General features: G+C 32.5%; 1 long non-coding RNA gene across 1 annotated transcript; it reads right to left on the bottom strand.

Moving 5' to 3' along the window:
- Positions 1-5,458: 5,458 nt before the first annotated feature.
- LOC139839467 (uncharacterized) lies at positions 5,459-7,676 on the bottom strand. The gene is made up of 3 exons (XR_011756965.1): positions 7,570-7,676; positions 6,972-7,135; positions 5,459-5,588 (listed from the first exon to the last, which is right to left on the bottom strand). It is a non-coding gene; the product is annotated as an uncharacterized lncRNA (long non-coding RNA).
- Positions 7,677-11,057: the final 3,381 nt, after the last annotated feature.

The raw sequence follows: 11,057 nt of genomic DNA, 5'->3' as shown, positions 1-11,057 counted from the left end.
AAATTGAACCAAAGTTTGAATATGATTATTACCTTGTATTAGAATGATAACCTACTGTAAGAAACAAAGATTTCTTGAGGTTGGATGATCACCTTACAAGATTGGAAGTGAGCTAGCAAACTTGAAAGTATTCTTGATTTTATCTAACTAGAACTTGTAGAATTTATGAAGAACACTTAGAACTTGAAGATAGAACTTGAGAGAGATCAATTAGATGAAGAAAATTGAAGAATGAAAGTGTTTGTAGGTGTTTTTGGTCGTTGGTGTATGGATTAGATATAAAGGATATGTAATTTTGTTTTCATGTAAATAAGTCATGAATGATTACTCATATTTTTGTAATTTTATGAGATATTTCATGCTAGTTGCCAAATGATGGCTCCCACATGTGTTAGGTGACTCACATGGGCTGCTAAGAGCTGATCATTGGAGTGTATATACCAATAGTACATACATCTAAAAGCTGTGTATTGTACGAGTACGAATACGGGTGCATACGAGTAGAATTGTTGATGAAACTGAACGAGGATGTAATTGTAAGCATTTTTGTTAAGTAGAAGTATTTTGATAAGTGTATTGAAGTCTTTCAAAAGTGTATAAATACATATTAAAACACTACATGTATATACATTTTAACTGAGTCGTTAAGTCATCGTTAGTCGTTACATGTAAGTGTTGTTTTGAAACCTTTAGGTTAACGATCTTGTTAAATGTTGTTAACCCAATGTTTATAATATCAAATGAGATTTTAAATTATTATATTATCATGATATTATCATGTATGAATATCTCTTAATATGATATATATACATTAAATGTCTTTACAACGATAATCGTTACATATATGTCTCGTTTAAAAATCATTAAGTTAGTAGTCTTGTTTTTTACATATGTAGTTCATTGTTAATATACTTAATGATATGTTTACTTATCATAGTATCATGTTAACTATATATATATCCATATATATGTCATCATATAGTTTTTACAAGTTTTAACGTTCGTGAATCACCGGTCAACTTGGGTGGTCAATTGTCTATATGAAACATATTTCAATTAATCAAGTCTTAACATGTTTGATTGCTTAACATGTTGGAAACATTTAATCATGTAAATATCAATCTCAATTAATATATATAAACATGGAAAAGTTCGGGTCACTACAGAGCCACCCACTTATTATGTTTTAATGAAGTTGTATATAACCTTATACATTCAGTTCATAAATAAGATGAGCACAAGCTAAATTTAGTGGCCAAGTAGGATTCTGTAGAAATTGGTTAATATGTTTTAATAAAGTTGTATATAACCATACACATAGCGTTAACTCAACTAAGAAAATATATTTATGATTTATAGTTTTAAACTACTTTTAAAAGATGGTGAAATCTTACATTTTGCCAAAATAGATCATCTTACATTTTGCAAAGATAAGTGTGTGAGATAAACATGAAAATCAATGGATGATATTATATGATAATGCCTATGAAGTTTACCATTGTTAAGATCTGTACCGTACACTAGAGATTCGAATGTGAAAGAGACGATGGATTTGGGTTATTCACCCCACCAGCCTACTTAATACATACCAAGTAAACAGTTAATGGGTCAAACACAGTTTTAGTTGCACAAAATCACACAGATTGAGATAGTTTTGTACATCTTTTTTTTTTCTTTCTGAAAAGCAAATAGTTTAAAACTGTACATCTAACTGAAGTAAGTAAAGACATGCTGCTAAAACTTGAACAAAACCTTATTAAACCTTTTAGCTCTCATTATATGTCCAAATTTGTCCTACTCAATTACAAAAAATATTAAAGCAGCAATAACATAATACAACTATTTACATCAGCAAACATGAAAGAAGCAGATGCTTTGAAATGTTTAGTAATTTCAACATAAACATATTCACTTACCATAGCAAACCCATTTATCCTAGTCGCAAGGTCAGATGCATCTTTTTTTCAAACTCATTTTCAATCAACATAAACAATAACCTTTATGTCTAAAACAAAAACCCTCAAATAGAGATTGAACCTAGTTATAGTTAAGTTTAAAAAAAACTCAAGCCCATAAATTAAAATCTAACATCATAATCTGATCTTTAAGTCAACATTATAATTGAAATAAGACATTCAAATGATATTGAAAGAGGGATTGAAAACATCCGAGACCTTCAACCTTCACAATGAAACGTCTGAAAATGAATGATACAAATGTGAGAATTATTATAATAAAACATCTGACACCTTCAACCTTCACCTAATACATATTACAAAACACCTCCATAAAAGTTTTATCTTTTAAAATGGCAAATTCAAGCTGTTACATATAAATGTGTTGATAAAAAGGTTGAACTTTAAGGCAAATATGTAAGATGTATATGACTGAAGGCAAATATGTTCTAATATGAAATGTTCTATTATGAAAGGTTATATTGTATACTTCTATCATCAAAAGGCAGTTATATAATCACCCATTTTGAATGATAATACAAAACATGCTTATGAGGCTAATGAATGGTTAGCTAGAATTATAATTTTGATAACAACAAAAGGTTATATGCTTCCCGTTGATATGATACAGTAGCAATGTAATTATGTATATGTATTGCCACTGCAGTTGTACTCTAATTCCTACCAAAAACTACTCGAAACAAATATAAATTGCAAACAACACTTAGCAAAGAAAACAACACTTACCAAGAACTACTTTCATTATTTATGTAATAAACCTATGAAGTTAAAACCATGATTGAAAGAAGCACAAAGGAAATGGGAAACATCTCATTGACTACAATGTAAATTCAACATACTATTGTATCTTCTTTCAGAAATTTTCACAAACACCTTATGTGCATCAAAACTTAGAACCAAATGTAATGAATCTAGCTCCCTTTCAATCCAGTTCATAAAGTTTACTTCAATATGCAATAATCAGCACACAAACACATTCGGAAAAAAACGTAATAGAAATTTGTTTTCAAAGAAATTGACATGAACAGAATGGATCATACAGTCATCATCAAATCATAATTCATTAAGCAATTTAACCCAAGAACTAAAAGAAGCCAAATGATGTGCCAAGAATCTACACACAAAAAACATATAACATTAAACCCCGTCGCTAACAAAATCTTTTGAGTTTCACATCTAAATTATCGTTACTCCGTTTCTGACAATCCGTTACTCCGTTTCTGACCATCGGTGTTCTGCTCCGTTTCTGACCTATATATGAAAAATACTCTTGTTTCGGTACACTAACCTGACGATGAAACCAAAACGAATTTGTCCGAGAAATAAGCAAAATGATATGAATTGGAAACGGGTATTTTATATATATATATATATATATATATATATATATATATATATATATATATATATATATATATATATATATATATATATATATATATATATATATCAGCAGTTGGTGGCCTGCCTCCTTTAGGGGAGGTCAGGAGGTTCGACCCCCGTTGGCAAAAAATTAAAAACACAATTTCATCTCTACCATAAAGTATCTACCCATGGCACCTTTCTCATATTGTTTTTTTTTGGGGGGGGGGGGGGGGGCGGGGGTAAAGGGGAGGGGTTTTACTTTACCGTGCCCTTGGATCGGTTTCAAGGTTTCCTCCCGGGCAGCGATGGTGGCGGAGTTATTATCGCTGCATCAGCATAGTCGAAACGGGAGATGATCGCTGTTCAATATATATATATATATATATATATATATATATATATATATATATATATATATATATATGCTAAAATGTTTTGATGTATATACTAGCTTAAGAGTCGTAAAAATTGCGGTTTTCGGCAATAAAACTACAAATATAATATATTATTTGTGATTCAATATCGACAAAAGTTGTGTATAAAAAACAATTCAAGTCAAATCAAGAAATTGAACAAAATTGTAAATATAAATTAACTATTATAAAAAGACTGCTTTCAAAGAAGTTGTTATAGTATTTTGCAATTTGTCTAAATTTGTAGTACTATCAATTTCTTTTTACATAAAATTTGTCTTCAATTTTTTCATCTTCTTATATTGGTTGATTAACATTTTCAAATTGTATATTATTAACTGAAAATATTAAAATGAATGTATGTAGTTATAGTTATTGTTATTATATCTGGGGCAAATTTCATTAAAATGTAACATTTTTGCTACAATATCCTATTTTAGGTAAAAATAGGTTTATTTTGTAGTTTAAATGATTATTTTATCAAATGTTAATTAAAAATAGGAGTATCGTTATTTTTATGTTAGAACTCCGTAAAAAAAATTAACGATACGCCATTTTTTTAAGTAATCAAATGCAAACTTGATCGTTAGCACTTCCTTGAGGATATGGAAGACCTCGTGAATGATGATTCTTACGAACTGGATATTTAATTAATTTTTGTTATGTTCGTAATATGATCGTCGAGGGTTAACGACACACGTATGTGCCAATTATCAAGCTTGCATATGTTCGTAATCTTCAGGTATGTGCCAATAATCAGGCTTGCATTTTGATTTACTTCATATAAGTCCTTCTACAAATTTTGATGTAATTTTTAAATCGCCAATTTATTTGATCTTGATTGTTATGAGAATTGACTTAAGCTTTGGATTGATAAACCTTTGAACGATTACAACGATTACACTCATGGAACACTTCATATGCGATTCATTATTCGAATTCAAGAACTTTTAAGTCTCATTCTCAATTTTAATATACATATGCTCACAATTTTAACAATATTACATTATATTGAAGCTTTATGATAATTATTACATATAAGCAAAATGCTATGAATATATATATATATATATATATATATATATATATATATATATATATATATATATATATATATATATATATATATATATATATATATATATGCTATAATTTATGTATAATATGTAGTAATAAATACAAATATCGATATAATATAATATATATTGATGTCCGTGTGCAAATGGATAATTAATATGTCATAAATTACCATATTAACTATTAGACAAAAATGATGAATAGTATCAGGGGCAGGTTTGTCTTTGTACTTATTTTGCTGTAGCAACGGAATCACTGTAGTAAATTTTTTTCCTTTATATTTTTCTCTACCCGTTATAACAATTTTTTTTTTATTTTTTCTTTTTTGGTTTCCTTTATATTTTTCTCCACAAAATAACGATTTAATGGCGTTAAATTTTTAAAAGTCAACAATTCCATAGCGAAACGCGGAGATGCACGTATATTGTTAATTTAAAATAATATTTAAATCTTTGATGGGTTATACCTTTTAGTTCGACTCGAGTTGCGCTTCAACGACATCATCGTTAGCCACGAAATAATTTTACAAACTAAACACAATAAAATACATTGAAAAGCGAACCCCGGCGCGAAGCGAGGGTTCGACAACTAGTTCCATTTTAGCAAATATATTTGTATATATATATATATCACAGGGAAAAAAGATTACTCCGTAATTTATAACAAACACAAAACGCTGTATATTTTAACCTGAGTTTGTACTCAAGCCACAATTCTGCTTGAACAATCTTCAATTTACCCATCAAGTTTTTTTTGCCTGATGAAAATCATAGATATGTTAAACTACGATAATAATCGAAAAACAAGTATGCAAGTAAACATTTACAATAAATAGATAAGACCGTTTTTACCTATTCCCTGACTCGCCATGATTATCCTCTTCTTCTTTACCAACAAGTATGCATGTATAAATATAATACATAACCCAAGTGATCAAACTAGTTATATTTTCATCCATATTTAGGGACGAATAGCCTAAACATGAAATATTTATTTACCTACTATATATATTTGTAGGGACGAATATCCTAAACATGGAAAACCTTATTTATTTACCTAATATATATATATATATATATATATATATATATATATATATATATATATATATATATATATATATATATATATATATTGTAGCATTTTCAGAGGATTTATTGCACTATATGGTTACATGTTTGGATTACATTATATAACAATTAATTTATACATACTTACATATCACATGCTTTTATGTTATCATTGTATGCTTATTTGTCTATGTTTACATTGTATACCATCTATTTTATACTGCATAGTATACCTATATGCTTCTTACCAACATGTTTTCGTATACTTATTGTACTTACATGACTGGTTATACTTGCATATTTGGCACGCACATATTTTAATTATATGTTATATTACATTATTTTGTTACATGCTTTATTTACCTATACATATCGTATTGATATATACTTTATTCATGGTAAAGTTTCTTTTTTATCTACTTTACTTGTATACTTTTACTGCACATATCGGAATTCATGGTTCTTTATGGTCGGAGGTCCCTAGGAAGCAGCCTCTCTGCTCTACAGAATAGGGAGGGACGACTTCCTCTACCTGGGGACCGATAGGTATCCGTGGGTGGAGGAATGACTTCCCTTTTACTTTAGGGTAGAGGAAAGGACTGTCTACATCTAACCTCCCCCATACTCCACTCTAGTGGAATTAGGTATTGTTGTTGTTGTTGTTGTTGTTGTATATATATATATATATATGTATGTATTTTGAGTTTATGACATGTGACCGAGTTTGAAAAGATATGTGGCATCGCACTTGAACATGTGAATTTTTTTCTTTGGTCCAATCACATACGGATTACATACGGGGCAAGGACGGTAAAAAAACCCCTCCCCTTTGTCCCCAACGCGATGTGAGAAAGGTGTCATGGGTGGAACTTCATGGCAGGGATGAAATTGTGGGTTGATATGTAGCCAACGGGGGTCGAACTCCTGACCTCCCCTAAAAAAGGTAGGCCACCAACCGCTGGACCACATCACAACTTCTCTTGAACATGTGAATTAAGGTTATATTTCCACTTATGAAATTATGATGCAACAATTATCAAATAATTTTGTATAAAATATAATGTAATAACCTTCAATATCATATTTCGAGTTGTTTGCCTCTTAAACCGGGGATGATGTTTCTTCAAATGTGTGTGAGGAACACCATTAGTATTTCCACGGTTGGGCGGAGGCCTTTGAGAATGAGTTTCAGGTCCCCGGTAATCAATATCATAAATTTTTGAATCTAGTCTTCCTGCACAAATTCACACCATGTCACATATATTTACAACCTCATACTAAATGGGACCCACAATCGTATTTGCTGTCAGAGAAGAAAGTCAAAGTTGGACCCACAATCGTCCCAGAAAAAAACGGTGGTCGTGCCGAAAGACTTTTCGCGACGAAGTATCTGGAACGACCTTTTGGGAACAAAATGTCGTTTGGAAAGCTAATCCGGGAAGACATTTCATGTCGAAAGGCTGGAAAATGTCGTCCCTGAAAATGCATTTTCTTTATACACATTCCCTACCCGAGGCTAAATGGGTTAGAGAATTCGATTATACTGCTAGGCCAAAGGCCCTAAATGATTAAGTTTTTAAGTACGACTTTGAGAAACGAATATCAACAAAAGTGAAAACGACGATGATGAATTAGAAAAATAACAAACAACAAAGGAATTTAACTAACCTTTGGAAGAAGAACTAGGGAGTACCACAAGTAGGAGGAAGAGAATGAAAGTAGTAATGATGCAATTCTTGATATCCATAATTAACCTCAATATGTGTTCATGTGTTTGTGTGTGTGTGAAGTGTAATATATTAATTGGTGGTGGATTTAAGCATTTGAAACCGTCACCATCTTCACAGCCGGCCATTTTTTGATATAAATGTTCATGTCACTTGGTAGCAAGCTAGCAATTTGCTAAGCTGTGGAGATACTTATCTGGCCGGTGCTGCTTTCTCTTTCATGGACCAGTTGCTATATTGCTATACATATACATATTACATATTATATATATATACTTATACTTTTACAAATAAAAAAAAGTATATATACCTGTCAAAATTACTGTTGATCTTAGGGCAAAATAATCATTTCATTTGATCTTAGGGCAAAATAATCATTTCATTTGTCTTTTATTTATACGATTGCACTAACGTCAACATTATTACTTTACCTTACTAAAGTTGGTAGATTATGGGTAGTAACATATTGGGATTACTTGGTCATTCTGTTATCTTTTATTTGTTTAGATATATGTAATTTTTTTCGGATTATCTTTCATTTTTTCTCATTCGGGTTCGATTTTTCAACTCGGTTTACGAGATGACAACCTAATTTGCAAGCTTCTTGTATTTTATTTTTAATCAATTCTATGTCACCCTTTCCAATAACTTTTCGATATGATTTAAAGTGATTAACTACACTGGTCGGGTTAGAGTTGCAATCTATTAACCGACCCATAACAAAGAGTTCAATTTATCTCTCAACCATGTTTCAAAGAGAAAGCGTTGGATAGTCAACACGTTGAAAGAAAGTTTTTAATAGGCTTTAATAGTAGGCCCAAATGTCAACGAAGTTAGTTGGACTTACATTTATGTTATAAGGATGGGATTATCACCAAAAAGCCCATTTTTTCGACCCTTTGTGCGTGAGAGCCCAAAAAATAAAAAAATTGCCAATTTACCCTCGCAAGGAGCAAGGCGCCTTGCTCCCTTGCGCCTTGCGTCCTTGCGACCTTGGTTTCACCTGGGAGCAAGGAGCAAGGAGCCTCTTGCTCCCTTGCTTCCACCTGGGAGCATCCACCTGAGAACAAGGGAGCAAGGTGCCTCTTGCTCCCTTGCTTCCACCTGGGAGCAAGGACGCAAGGTGCCTCTTGCTCCCTTGCTTCCACCTGGGAGCAAGGACGCAAGGTGCCTCTTGCTCCCTTGCTTCCACCTGAGAGCAAGGTGCCTCTTGCTCCCTTGCTTCCACGCGTCCGCATCTTGCTCCCTTGCTTCCACCTGGAAGCTAGGACGCAAGGTGCATCTTGCTCCCTTGCTTCCACCTGGGAGCAAGAGGCACCTTGCGTCCTTGCTCCCAGATGGAAGCAAGGGAGCAAGATGCACCTTGCGTCCTTGATTCCACCTGGGAGCAAGGAGCAAGGTGCCGTGCTCCTTGCTCCCCAATGTAAGCAAGGTCGCAAGGACGCAAGGCGCAAGGGAGCAAGGCACCTTGCTCCTTGCGAGGACAAATTGGCAATTTTTATTTTTTTTGGGCTCTCACGCAAGAAGGGTAAAAAAATGGGCTTTTTGGTGATAATTCCTATAAGGATTAGTCCTTTTTGTATGTATTCTCAGACATGACCCAATATGTTGAGTAATAACAGTGGTCCTATTACCATTACCGCTCATATTAATATCGAACTTCGTATAATCGTGAGCTTGAGTTTTATTTCTTTCGTGTTTAGTTGAACTTGGACATTTTTGTGTTTCTCGATTGTTATTTGAGATTTCATTTTTTATGAAGTTTTTGCATTGATTATGAAGTTTATTTTATTTTTTATATTTTTTAAAGATAATTGTCGAAATCACCTAGCGGGTATTAAATATTAACCACATTCGCGATCATTTGTCACGCACGCACGTACTTTCAGGAGGAAACACGAATCGCATTGTATTGGAGATATTACGTAATCATGCATTAGAGATATTGTATACATGAAGAGCGAGATAAATAATTTACTTGAAGATTAAGTTTAGTCTATAGTATAGACATTCTTCTGAGAAAATTGTTGTTTTGGATTCTCACTATAATTCTTTGTATTATATATATTGATCAATAACAATAACTCCATGTTTGGAGAATTATTTTTTAATACATTGCAGAAACCCAATACATAAACCATCCCGAGGGGTAGACGGGCTGGATTTAAATCATGAATGGATCCGGAGGAAAACTCCCCTCGAGGTCAATCTGGAATTTCATATTTCAGTTTCAATTAATTGTCAGATAGCATGCATAACCCTATTGTCACTTTGTTATAAACTATTAATTATATCCTATGAGTTGTTAATTCTATCGGATAAAATCAATAACCAAACATCATAATCAAATAATAATACCATGAAAAAATCGATCTACACAAAACAATAATTCATCTCCATAATCATAAAATTAAAGTAATCATAACATAATTAATATTTGACCTAAGTAAACATAACAATCTTAGCCAATAACCATGATAAAAATAAACACATGTTCAGTGGCGGAGGATAGTGGAGGCAGGGCGCCCCAGCTGGATTTTTTTTTTAAAAAAATTATACACTAAAAAAAAATTTACTAAAAAATAAGGTTTTTATTAGTGTTTGCCTCAGCTGTAATGAAAAATTTAATAAGTTTTTACATCCGCCCCATCTGTAGTCGGGTTCAAGTTCCGCCCCTACACATGTTCAAAGTAGAATTCATAATCAAATACAAAGAATTAACTTAAAAACAAAGTGTTTATGAAATCAACCGATGTTAATAGCCTCTCCTTGATGATTGTAACGTGTTAGAATGCTCCAAATTGCCTTGAAAACCTCCAAAAATCGCCAAAATTCAAGCATGGTACGAAATCCACTTCAAAAAGTGCATGCAACTCCAAAACCCTAAGTTTTGTATTTAAGTTATCCAAAACCAAAAGATGCAAGCGCCGCTTCAGAAGCCCAAACGGCACTTTTGCGACGGAATTTCACTCAAATGTTATCTGCAACCGGCTCTTTCACGGCGCTTTCTCCTTGCAAGCTGTGCTTTGTCATCCTATGCGGCGCCTTATTCGTCATTTTCAACCTATCGACTAATAATCCAAGCGACGCATCATCCGTCAAGCGGCGCTTGTATCTGATCCCTCATGTTTTGTCAAAAAATCCACGCAACGCTTTCTTTCCAAGTGGCGCCCTTGATTTGACACTTTTTCTCCAACTTTAATTAGGAAGCGGCGCTTCCTTCTCTTTTCCAGCAAATCATATTTTTTCTATCTTTCACCTAACTTCCTCCCGTCCATATCTTCATTCTTATCAAAATCGCCTGAAACCAACTATAAGTATAAAAAAAAAATCGCCTGAAACCAACTATAAGTATCAAAAATTCATATAATGACTTTAAAATACTTAAAACAAACATGATATTGCCTATAAGATCAATTCCAACCATTA

This window comes from Rutidosis leptorrhynchoides, chromosome 4, assembly GCF_046630445.1.
Source record: "Rutidosis leptorrhynchoides isolate AG116_Rl617_1_P2 chromosome 4, CSIRO_AGI_Rlap_v1, whole genome shotgun sequence".
Lineage (NCBI taxonomy): Eukaryota > Viridiplantae > Streptophyta > Magnoliopsida > Asterales > Asteraceae > Rutidosis > Rutidosis leptorrhynchoides.
Note: the sequence above shows the minus strand (reverse complement) of the source record. Positions and strands in the feature narration are given on the sequence as shown.